This window comes from Pinus tabuliformis, chromosome 7, assembly GCF_031772625.1.
Source record: "Pinus tabuliformis cultivar Carrire ecotype Pingquan chromosome 7, CPIR1, whole genome shotgun sequence".
NCBI classification, from domain to species: domain Eukaryota; kingdom Viridiplantae; phylum Streptophyta; class Pinopsida; order Pinales; family Pinaceae; genus Pinus; species Pinus tabuliformis.
In genome coordinates, this window is record NC_142293.1 from 210,141,592 (window position 1) to 210,151,968 (window position 10,377).

The 10,377-nt window shown below is 36.0% G+C and overlaps 1 pseudogene; it reads left to right on the forward strand.

Annotated features, from left to right (window-relative positions):
- Positions 1-2,080: 2,080 nt before the first annotated feature.
- LOC149246597 (putative pectin methyltransferase QUA3) lies at positions 2,081-5,405 on the forward strand (annotated as a pseudogene).
- Positions 5,406-10,377: the final 4,972 nt, after the last annotated feature.

Sequence of the window (10,377 nt, forward strand, 5' to 3'; positions counted from 1 at the left end):
ACTTGCAGATTATAGTGTAGGTCCCCATATGTTCCTTGTGTGCCTGCAGTGTAGGATTGTTTAACACTACTCTAGGAGTAATCTCCATTTTTGGTCTGCACAGTCCCTTTTTTCTATTGTTCCTTGTGCCCTAGCTTTTATCTTCTTCCTCCTTGTCTTTAGTGCTGACATTTTCCTTGGGCCTGCCCCCGTATGTCTCCTTTTCATTATTACTCTTTTCCTCTTCCACAAAATCTCTGACTTTTCCCAGAGGGGACTTGCCTCTGCTGGCAACAACGCTTTTGTAGGAGGGAGGGGAGCTCCCTCCTCTGCGTTCCTCCATTAGGAGTAGGTGCTGAACTTCTTCGAAACCCTGGCCGTGCATTTTTCTCAGCTTGAAGCTGTTTTGTGATATCGAAATCACTTTCACTAGATGCATTCATTTGGGTGTAGATATTGATTTATAATTATATTTGATTTCTTTCACTAGATGCATTGATTTCAATGTATATGATTTCTAATCATATTTTATTGCTTGCACTGAATGCATTGATTTCAGTGCAGATGGTGATTTCTAATCTTATTTGATTGCTTTCACTAGATGCATTGATTTTAGTGTAGACATTGATTTCTAATTATGTTTGATTGCTTGCACTAGATGCTTTGATTTTATGTAGATATTGATTTCTAATTATATTTGATTGCTTGCACTAGATGCATTGATTTCAATGTAGATGATTTCTAATCCTATTTGATTTCTTGCACTAAATGCATTGATTTCAGTGTAGATGGTGATTTCTAATCCTATTTGATCGTTGTCACTAGATGCATCGATTTCAATGTAGATATTGATTTATAATTATATTTGATTGCTTGGGCTAGATGCATTGATTTCATTGTAGATGATTTCTAATTCTGTTTAATTGCTTGCAATAGATGCATTGATTTCACTATAGATGGTGATTTTTAATCCTATATGATTTCTTTCACCAGATGCATTTAATTGAGTGTAGATATTGATTTATAGTTAAATTTGATTGCTTGCACTAGATGCATTGATTTCAATGTACATGATTTCTAATCATATTTGATTGCTTGCATTGAATGCATTGATTTCAGTGTAGATGGTGATTTCTAATCGTATTTGATTTCTTTCACTAGATGCATTGATTTTAGTGTAGATATTGATTTCTAATTATATTTGATTGCTTGCACTAGAGGCATTGATTTCAATGTAGATGATTTCCAATCTTATTTGATTGCTTGCACTAAATGCATTGATTTCAGTGTAGATGGTGATTCCTAATCCTATTTAATTTCTTTCACTAAATACATTGATTTTAGCATAGATATTGATTTCTAATTATATTTGATTGCTTGCACTGGATGCACTGATTTCAATGTAGATGATTTCTAATCCTATTTGATTGCTTGCAATAAATGCAATTGATTTCATTGTAGATGGTGATTTTTAATCCTATATTATTGCTTCCACTAAATGAATTGATTTTAGTGTAGATGTTGATTTCTATTCCTATTTACTTACTTGCACTAGATGCATTGATTTGAGTGTAGATGTTGTTTTCCAATCCTATTTGATTACTTGAATTAGACACATTGATTTTAGTGTAGAAGTTGTTTTCTAATCTTATTTTTATTGCTTGTGTTAGATGCATTGATTTCAGTGTAGATGTTGATTTTTTATTTGATGTAATTGGTTGTATGATGGTACATAAATTTTAAAGTGATTGAATTAACACTCTACATTGATTTCAGTGTAAGCACAAAATATTATTGACAATGTAAATTGATTTTTGTGTTATAGTAATTCAACCTATTAATATTGGAGAGCAAGAGAGACAAGTTCTCATATTTAGTATAATAACTCGAGCTAAATATTTAAATGGTTTATGACTTCAAATGTTCTTTTCATTACGTCGTAAGGCATTTCCCTTTGAAATCAACTTTCCTCTTGGGTTACGTGTACATTTATGAGCCTTTGATTTAAGTGTTAGATGATGAAAATAATCTTACCCATCCAATTGATTAGACCAATATACGGTGCGACCTAGCGGATCGACGCTTGCCCTCGCTCAACGCTATGCTACTTTCAGGTGCTTCTCCGTGTGGAGACCTTGCACTTTCCCTCGCTCTGTATTTGGTTTCAGGCTTGCTATTCTTGGCGGTCTTCGTATTTTTCCTCTGTGTATTTACTCCACTTGAAGATTCGTTAGCTGCATCGGGGAGACAAGCATTGGTGCTGAGCGGGGGAAGGGACAGAGATGGAGATCCCCAGCACAGAGAACACTTTTTCAGAGTGGTTTAATTAGGGGAAGAAGCAGTGGAGGCTTGCCCCTTAGAATCCGTCGATTACTTTCCTTGCGAAGATCCACAACGGAGTAGCCATTTCACCAGAGAAAGAAATGTTTACAAAGAGAGGCACTGCCCTCCTCAAGATCAAAATCTCCTCTGCCTCATTCCACCACCTCTCGACTTCAAAATTCCTCTGCCATGGCCTGAAAGTCTCCACAAGGTATTTCTCACTTTTCTAATGGAAAACATCTGTTTTCCTTAATGTTGGTTTCCAGTTGAATTTTAAAGTTGTGAGAAAGAGCATTATGATTTTAGGAATTACATTTTAGAAATTGCAAAACACTGGATGCCAGATTATTAATTTGAAATAGCTTGTTCTTGGTTCTAGATTCTATAGACATTCAATGGCATTTGGGTTCCATAATTAGATATAACTACTTTTTTGGGTAGGTAAGGGAAGGAATGTTAATCTATTGATAAATCTCTATGTGCTTATTGAACGAAAGACAACCAATTTTCTTTCTGTAATATTACTATTAGTTTCAAATTGGCTCGAGGAATATCTCGATGTCATTTTGTTGTCTACCAAAAATCATGCATCAAAGACTTGACTCAATCTTGGGTACTGCAGAATAGCTTAATTTAAAATTTGTTATTAAATCTTGCTGTTTGATTAAACTTGCATTGTAGATATGGCATAGCAATATGCCCCATAACAAGATTGCAGATCGGAAAGGGAATCAGGGCTGGATGAAGGAAGAAGGAGCTTCCTTGATATTTCCAGGTGGTGGCACCATGTTTCCCGATGGAGCAATACAATACAATCAGACGCTGAAACAATGTTTACCTATAAGCGGTGGAACCATCAGGACAGCTTTGGATGTTAGCTGTGGGGTTTGAACTTTCTCCCTTTCTCTTCTCCTTAATGTATTGTTTTTGAAGCACCTTTGCAATCTAATTTGTAAATGTACTAGTAGAGCCACGACCCATTACTAAAGGGAATATCACAATTGATTGATTGATTGATTAATATTGAATCTTGACTCCCTAAATGCAGGTTGCTAGCTTTCGAGGATACCTGCTTAAGGAAGATATATTAACCATGTCTTTTGCTCCCCAAGATTCACACAAGTCATAGATACAGTTTGCATTTGAAAGGGGCATACCTGTGTTTCTAGCAATGCTTGGAACCCACATACTGCCCTTCCCTGCTCATGTATTTGACCTGATTCATTGTTACCGATGTTTGGTACCCTTCATTGCTTACAGTAATCTTTCTCGATCTCTAACCTAGTGAGAAGATATTGCTGTTGAGTGATATTTCATTTTGAATTTACACCATTGATGATATCTAATTTTTCACCTCAAAGAAAACAAAAATTTAAAAGCACTGCACTTGCACACTATGGTGCAAAAATTACAAAAGGCGTATTTACTGAAGGAATACTCTGTCAAACAGATGGATCTTACATGATCGAGATGGACCATTTGTTGCGATCAGGAGGCTACTTTGTCATCTCTGGACCTCCCGTGCAATGGCCTAAACAAGAGAAAGAATGGGCTGACCTGCAGAATTTAGTGCACGCATTATGTTACGAGTTGGTTATTAGTGATGGAAACATTGCAATTTGGAAGAAACCTTCCAACAACTCGTGCTTTGCGTTGAAGAGTGTAACCGGACCTAATTTATGTGACAAACATGATGATCCCAACTTGGCATGGTAATTTATTCCATCTAGCGGTTGAAATTGTGTTTTTTGATGTAAAAATGTATATCACCAACTTGGAGCTTTGATCTCCTGGATAACATTCTCTTTCAATCCGCTTACAGGTATGTACCATTGAAAGAGTGTATTATCTAGTTTCCACCATTGAAAGAGAAAGAGAACAGTTTAATTGAGCTTCCAAAGTGGCCAAGCCGGTTGAACGAACCTCCTCAGCATGTTGTAGGCATAAAGAATTTTCTGGATATATTTAAGGCTGATACACGAAGATGGCAAAGGAGAGTGACATACTATAAGAATGTGTTGAATTTGAAGTTAGGATCTTCAAGTGTACGCAATTTTATTGATATGAATGTAAGTTTTGGTGGCTTTGCAGCAACACTTATTGTAGATCCTGTCTGGATCATGAACGTTGTTCCTACTTATACAACAAATACTCTTGATGTGATTTATGATAGAGGCCTTATTGGAGTTTATCATGACTGGTAAGTTTATATTCCTTGAGAGTTTTGTTAAGTGTTTGAACTCTATTTCTATGATCTGTAGAATTCAAGTACTTAAAATTCCTACAACACTGCATCTTTGATTTCTGATTTTCCAATTGGCTTCCTTGGACGTTGAGTTCAATTTCAAATCAAGGTTCTAGTTAAGTTTGGTTGGCTGTTGGAACAACATCTCAAGTACCATAAGATGGGAATATTTGCTGCCCATGGATTTCCTTGGTTTGTTTCATCTTTTGATGGGAGAGTGCAAGCAAGAACACGTCTATACAATTTGAATAGTATGTACTTGCATTATGGTGAATTCTCTCTGGTTATCAAGGTGCTCCGGGAACTAGGGCATATTTAGATTCACATGATATTTAACTATGTTCTAGAGAGATCAGGGGACTCTGGTCACAAGTTTAATAGGATGGTGATTATGGCAATATCATTGAATATTCTATGACTAGAAATGTGATTTGGCAGGTGTGAGGCCTTCTCTTCGTACCCTCGACATATGATTTTATTCATGCAATTGGCATTGAATCTCTAATAAGAGATCTGAGTAGAGGTGGAAACAGGTGCCTTTCTGATCCTCCATTTGTCTTTTGGGTTTTCTTCAGATTCCTGAACCTATCACTTTATATTTTTTATATTCATGAACCTTGGTCTAAAGAATGATATCCTCCTCCTCTATGATAGGCATTCTTCAATCATCATTTGTAGTTCCATGTTAAAGTTCATGTGTTACTTACTCATTGGTTTTGGATTTTATGCTTACAGATGTATTCTTGTTGATTTGATGATTGAAATGGATAGAATTCTCTGGCCTAAAGGAACTATTGTTGTCCAAGATACTCCTAAGGTCATTGATAGGGTTGCAAAGATTGCAAGTGCAATACGCTAGAGTACAGAATTTTATGACATTGAGCCAGAGTCCATGTACTCTTCAAGCCATCAAACTATGGTTCTTTATTTGATTGTAATGCAAAGATTCCAGAAAATTTTGAACTGTGAAGCATGGAAAACAATGTGCACATTGCCAAATTTAATTTGTTTATTTTCTTTGGATCTTATGAGTTAGAAATTTGAAGGGAAAAGAATTGAATTACGAATAGTATTTTAGTGACTAATGACATTGGGATGTATAGTCATAAGGAAGTCCACAAGGCAATCTATTGAAGACAAACGTCTTGGAGATTTTTTTCTATATACGTGAGTGCTTCTTATCCAATCCTGCACTAATTTTGAGCTTCACCTCCATAATGGCTAGGAACTAAATTGTTTCTTCTGTAGATTTCTTATATTTGTCATGCCATTTCCCCTGATATACAGGTGAAGCTTTGCAATGGAAAGTTGGTGACTTTAACAGCATCCACCAAAGGTTTTTATAGTGTTGGAAAGGAGCTTTTTCAAAGTCATGCACTTGTCAACTTGCTACAGTAGTTGAGCAAGGCTTTTGCAAATTTCTATAGACGTGAGCACTTCTTATCCAATCTTGCACTAATTTTGAGCTTCACCTCCATAATGGCTAGGAACTGAATTGTTTCTTCTGTAGATTTCTTATATTTCTCATGCCATTTCCTGAGAGGTGAAGCTTTTCAATGGAAAGTTGGTGACTGTAACAGCATCCACCAAAGGTTTTTATAGTGTTGGAAAGCAGCTTGTTCAAAGTCATGCACTTGTTAACTTTCTACAGAAGTTGAGCAGGGCTTTTGCAAATGTGAGTATCTTTAAGGTCCAAACTATACTTCTATTGCACCTTATATTATTTAATTGCTTATGATATGCCTTCTCTCGTGTTTAAGAAATTGAAATCGGTGTTTAATGTTTGGGAATCGGTCTTATGGATGTTTTAATTTCCTTCTAGCTATTAAGGATTTAAGAAATTATAATTATTTTGGATTTTGAAATAGTTTGTTGTGTTGATAAACATTGAGGCTTGGACATATTTTTTGTAGACGCTTTCTTCATGGGCTACATCAAGTGTTGAAGAGGTTGCTTCAAATAGACCAGGCATTCGCTTTTTTCAACTTTATGTAAGTTTATCATTTCCACCCATATGATTGTTTTCCCATGTTTTCTGAGATGTAATTGAGTTCATATCCATCCAACTGTATTATAGGCTCCTAAACCAATGATAAGATCAGTTATATCGCGTTGGGTTTACTAAATGTGGATGTATGAGTGGTGTTAAAATTTAGATGTCATTGCTGGCAGGTTTAAAAGAATAGGAATTTTGTTGCACAACTTGTTAGAAGAGCAAAGAGGGCTGGTTTTAAGGCAATTGCACTGACTGTGGACACACCTTGACTTGGGCAGAGGGAGTCTGACATTAGAAATAAGTAGTGAAAATTCATTCTATTTTAGATTTGCTGACAGGACTAGGTAGACACGTGGGATAAATCTTATATTCAGAGTATACTCCTCTTTAACGTCATGAGTTTGTACCCATGTTTTAACACTTTCTCAGCTCTCAATAAAAATCAGAACATTGTGGAATTCTTTTAGGATCAGAAGCGACACTAGGGTTAGAAAAACCATTTAGCACCTATAATGTATCAAACCTAAAATAAGTCAGAAGTCTCCATTTTATCTAGGATTCCACTTTGTTCATCCCTTGTCTGACACTGAGGTATCTAATGTTCTAAAAAGTCTCATTGTGATATCCACTAACAGAAGGCATGGGTCTAAAAATTGTTTAGTTTGAGTTTGGGAGCAGGATGTGAAATGGTTAAATTTGTTTCTGCATGGTTGTTTTTTATTTTTTTTACAAAGATAGCCCTTCAATTGCTTGCATATTATGAGTTTCTTATGGATTCCACAATCTCCCCTGTTTAGCTACTGTACCTTCAGCTAATACATAGTCATTTGAAAAAGATGTACCTTCAACTCCCGTATCTATTTTTTCACCAACTTTATGACTGCAATCACAGGAAAAATTGATCAACATAAAACACCTCCCCATGACTCTGAAAATGTGTGGAGTTGTTACAGCCAATTCACACTTCCGAGTGTTAGTTAAATTAAGGTGAATGAGACTAAAGAATTCCTGGCCTTTGAACCAGAAGCTGTTAGGTTTTGTTATGGATAATTTTTAGTAACATCCATGACACACATATGCCGTTATTTTTTAACTTAATCTCCACTATGTTTAACTTATTGTTGGAGGCAATCCTAAATGGAAAGAGAAGGAGGTACTGATGAGACTTGGTCACTAATTCCCAGTGTACTTAAACCAAATATGTATAGAAATGGATTTTTATATTTTGTATCCCGCCCACCTCATTGTCAATATATCATGTACGACTTGGTCAACAATGATCACTCACCTAACTCTATAATTTTTATTTCATAACCCTGAGAATCTTGGCCAAAGATGATCACTCTCCACCAATTTTGTGCTTTCATAAATACCTAATACAATATAGAGTGTACATCATGCATAGTTACAACGATATTCTTTTATAACTCGCATTCTTTTTTTCACATTTGTAAGTATTTTGCATTGTTGTTGACTGTACTAATATCAGTTAGTATCAAAACCTCAGATTAACTACTTTGGGAGTTCTGCAATTCCAGCTTCCTTGGTGTCCCTTTTATTCAGAATTATCCTCAAAATCTCACCTCCAAGCTACTCTAGGAATCCATAGCACATGAATTGTTCTCTTCTCCTATTAGCAGGTCAATAGACATGCATGCAGCACCTTCCCACTCCAGCTTCTTTATCCATTTTTCCACGGTTTTCCATACATTTTCTACAATCACAGTACTCTTCACAACCTTGAATACCACATGTTTAATTGCCATGCTAGAGTGGGTTCCTATTGTGTATATCATGGATTCTTGGCACAAATATTATCGTAGATCAGAACTGAAGTACTGCAATTTTGGCATTCAACTTGCAATATCAAGCACACTTGCAATTTTTTCATGAATGTCTCCTCGACACAAATTCTTCCTGCAGTGCCACACTTCAAAACTCCAGATCAATGTAGCTGGTGTTTCAGTTTTGCATCATGACTTTTAAAATTACCATTTCTCTCCTGGGGTCTATGATTTTCCAAGTTTGTGCCTGAAAAAAATACCTTGCCATCTATGTCTCCCACTCTGCATGTTGTTTGTTGATTAATTTTTGAGTTAGGATTGTCGAATATCTTCAGATATTGTAATGGAAGCTAGCAAAAGCTATTCACAAGAAACATATCGACTTTTCCAAGGACTGTCACATGATTTTATTTTCCAGTTGGTAAGTATTGTCCAATTTTGGTAAGAGACCCTATTTTTTGTCTTTGCTAGTGGGCTTCAGTACAACAACTTTGAGGAAAAAATAACCTAATAGTCACTCTATGCTTGGAAGGTTTCAGAGATGAAGGCAAATTACTTCCCCCCAAAGGAAGATGTCATTTTAATGAATGAAGCACCCACAGATTTTTATGTGTTAGTGTCTGGTGCTGTGGTAGGTATCTTTCTGAACGTTACAGAGTCCAAAATTTCAGAACTTTTAGGTGGTTCACTTTATTTCTTTTGCCGAATGTGTCTTCAAACAGAGAACTGCAACAAAGAGTTGTAAATGTTGATGTGGAGCTAGAATAACATTGAAATTTTGTTTCATTTTGCAAGACATACTAGCAGACAAAGACAAGGGTACAACAGAGCAGGCAAGCTAATTTTTTTTTAAAGGAAAGTGATTATTCATGCTCTTAGTATCTTCTTGTTAGGAGATCCATTACATAATAAGCATGAATATTAGAATGTTTGTGTTTCGTTTACAAATAAATTTGGAACAACCATTTGTTTCACTATATGTTTTAGTGACATTGGAAAATTTGAAGTACAAAAATGACATGTCTCATTCCAAATGACTTGTTTGTTTTACCCCAGGCATTAGTAGCACATACATTACTTTGAAATCACAAAAGTAAGTCAGTTGATTTCTTTACTATAAACTTGTCTCCTGCTACATTCCAAAGGACAGTTTGGATGGAGAAAGGAATAGCAATGAGTCTATCAAAAGAAATTCAAACTATTTTTTAGATTAGGGTTTTAGATTAGGGAGTTTGTGCAGCCAGCCTCAGGTGTGAAGACAGATTGGATGGTGCCTCAAATTTATTATAGTGAAAGGTGAGGGTTACATTTGTACTAGAAGAGAATAATCTCAAGGATATTGTGAATCTGGTTATAGATCTATAGCAGTTGACAACTCATGACGAAAGGGAAGTGAAGGCTGAGTGGATGATTATGGATGATGCTACATTGGATCATTGGATCCATTTTATATCCAAGAAAAATATGATGAATGAGATGTTTGATGGCTTAGTTTTTCTACCCCAAACGGTTTATCCCTGGGAGATTAGGATTTTTTAATAGAACGCTAGGGATTAATTGAACTAGTTGTTGGAGATGTTGATGGGCACATGGCTAATTTCATGCCCACAGGCGTATTATTCAGTTCCTCCTGGGTAAGGCTCACTAGGGACACTGTCCACCAAAGTGGAAAAGCATCCAGTAGGTTTCCCTACAAAGTATTCCTTAGAAAAAGAATCCCCGAGGGGTTAGTTCATGTGTATATTTTTACATTTGGTAACACATAAGTTTAGGTTTAAGGGTAGATGGCACAAATTCTATACCCAAATTCGCAAGGGGCTTTGATTGTGAATGCATCGGATATGGATTGATGATTCTCAAGAAAGAAACTCTGAAAACCATGTCAGCTAGGGAAGTCGTGTAATTGCAAACAATATAAAGTGCAGAAAATATGGTAGCTTATTTGTATGATTAAAGAAGAGCCTTGGTTCTTTTCCCCCTGTATTATGTTATTGACAAGTTTGCAACCAGTTCATACAACCATGTCAACTAAGGAAGTCATGCAATTGCAA